The following is a 2,577-nucleotide window of genomic DNA, read 5'->3' on the forward strand; positions in this document are numbered from 1 at the left end:
GTTCAAATTAAATTTAAATTGAAAATTTTCAATACAAATTAAAAATTATATATTTTTTATTATAAATGTTTTAATTACACAATTACTTTTATATCACTATCAAAATGAGTAAGATTAGGGATGGTAATGAAGTGAGACGGGACAGATAATGCTAAATTCACTATTGCTTTATAATTACCATGCTTTGTTCCATCACTTGCATGTTCTACTATAGATATATATAATATTGAAAATCACTACTATCTCTATGAATGTTGATGCATTCATACTCGGCTCACTCCACCCTATTCCATTTCAATTTAAATTTTTTATTTTAATTTTTCTAAAATCAAATAAATACTTAAATATAATACTTCAAAATAAATACTTAAACATGCCTTTGAAAGAATGTCTAAAGTAATGTGATTATGGCGGTTAGTGCTGCAAATGATTGAATAAAAAAATGTGGAAATAATTTGAAATCATACCGGTAAATGAAAACACACGTTACCTGTAATTTTAGCCTTATTTCCCCCAAAGAAGAAGAAGAACGAATCAGTTCATTTGATATCTTTCTTTCGAGCTCGTCTTCTTTATGTTACTAACTAACAATGGAGCTGCAGATATCCTTAATCCGGCTCCTCATCACCTTCTTCCTGGTTTTGTTTTTGGCAGCAATCACTAGTATTAGGAAATCTAAAGCTAGGAATTTAACTCAAGGGTTGATTCCAGGGCCACGGAAATTACCTTTGATTGGAAATCTGCACCAGCTCGCCGGTCCTCGTCTACCCCATCGCACCCTACGTGACTTGGCTACGAAATATGGCGCCATCATGCACCTGCAACTCGGTCAAACTTCCACTGTCGTCGTTTCTTCTGCAGAAATGGCTAAAGAGATTATGAAAACCCATGATATTGTCTTTGCTACTAGGCCTGTTCTTGCTTCGGCTAAGATTTTAACTTACGGGTGCACTGATATTGCCTTTTCACCATATGGAAACTATTGGAGAAATCTGCGAAAAATTTGCACATCGGAGCTTCTGAATGCGAGTCGGGTCGCTTCCTTCCAACCCATAAGAGAAGAGGAAGTGCTGAATCACGTCGAAACCATAAAATCAAATGAAGGATCGGCTGTGAATCTGAGCCACAAAGTCTTTTCACTGAGTTATGGCATAACAGCGAGGGCAGCCTTTGGCAAGAAATGCAAAGATCAAGAAGCCTTCATATCAGTTATTACAGAGGAAACCAAGGTGAATTCTGGTTACTTTGTTTCCGATTTTTTCCTTCACTTAAATTCCTGGATACTGTTTTGGGTCTAAAGCATAAAGTTGAAAAGATTCATGGAGAAGCTGACATGATACTTGGGAATATTGTTAACGATCACAAAGAAAGTAGAGCAAAAGGCAGAAGTAAAGATGAAAACAAGGAAAATCTGGTTGATGTTCTTTTAAGGATTCAGAAGGATGGCGAATTTCCCTTGACTGACAACAACGTCAAAGCCGTCATCTTAGTGAGTCCATTTTCTTTTATTACATTGACCTGGATTTTGGTAGTTGTTCACAAATTTTAATGGCCATGATGTTATTTGTTATAATATTTTAGGACATTTTCAGTGGCGGAAGTGAGACATCAGCAGGAGCTGTAGAGTGGGCATTGTCGGAAATGATTAAAAACCCAAGAGTTATGACAAAAGCACAAGCAGAGGTAAGGCAGGTATTCCAAGGCAAAGGAAATGTAGATGAAACAGGCATTCATCAACTTAAATATCTCAAGTGTGTTATAAAAGAAACCTTAAGACTGCACCCTGTTATACCTTTATTGATTCCAAGAGAAAGTATGAAGAATTGTGTGGTTAATGGATTTGAAATACCTGCAAAGACCAGAGTCATTGTGACTGCATGGGCAATCGGGAGAGATCCTAATCATTGGGTTGAGCCTGAAAAGTTTGAGCCTGAAAGGTTTGTCAACAGTTCAGTTGATTTCATAGGGACAAATTTCGAGTTCATCCCATTTGGAGCTGGAAGGAGGGTATGTCCAGGCATATTATTTGCTCTGCCAAATGTAGAGCTACCACTTGCTCAACTGTTGTTCCATTTTGATTGGAAGCTACCAAGGGGAATGAAGCAGGAAGATATAGACATGACTGAGGTGTTTGGTGTATCTGTGAGAAGGAAAAATGATCTTGTCCTAGTTCCAAGTCTTTACCGTGCTTCCACTACTGTTGCCTAGAGGCAGGAACAACCTTAGCTTATGCTGCATTATTCTATTAGGTTGGGATTGAATCTCAAGTTTGTTAGTTTGCTTATATATGTATTGTTATTTAGCCTAATAGCCCACCACTTTATATTTGTATTTATAGCCGACGCTATCTGTGTTTGTGCTTCTTGTGCATGGTAAATGTAACTGTAAGGCCCAATTTCATCGGCCGCAAGAATAAAAAATAAAAACAAATAAATAAATAAGTCTATTAATTATCAAAAGTCCATTTTACATAAATAAATAAAAACCAAAGCCCAAATATAAACCCATCTGCTTACCCAATTACCTAATACCCAATAACCTAAGCCCATACAAGCCCAAACCTCAAATCAACTCAAT

At 36.7% G+C, this 2,577-nt stretch overlaps 1 pseudogene; it reads left to right on the forward strand.

Moving 5' to 3' along the window:
* The first annotated feature begins 539 nt into the window (after window positions 1-539).
* LOC108451325 (cytochrome P450 71D10-like) lies at window positions 540-2,208 on the forward strand (annotated as a pseudogene).
* Window positions 2,209-2,577: the final 369 nt, after the last annotated feature.

Source organism: Gossypium arboreum, chromosome 5 (assembly GCF_025698485.1).
Source record: "Gossypium arboreum isolate Shixiya-1 chromosome 5, ASM2569848v2, whole genome shotgun sequence".
Classification (NCBI taxonomy): domain Eukaryota; kingdom Viridiplantae; phylum Streptophyta; class Magnoliopsida; order Malvales; family Malvaceae; genus Gossypium; species Gossypium arboreum.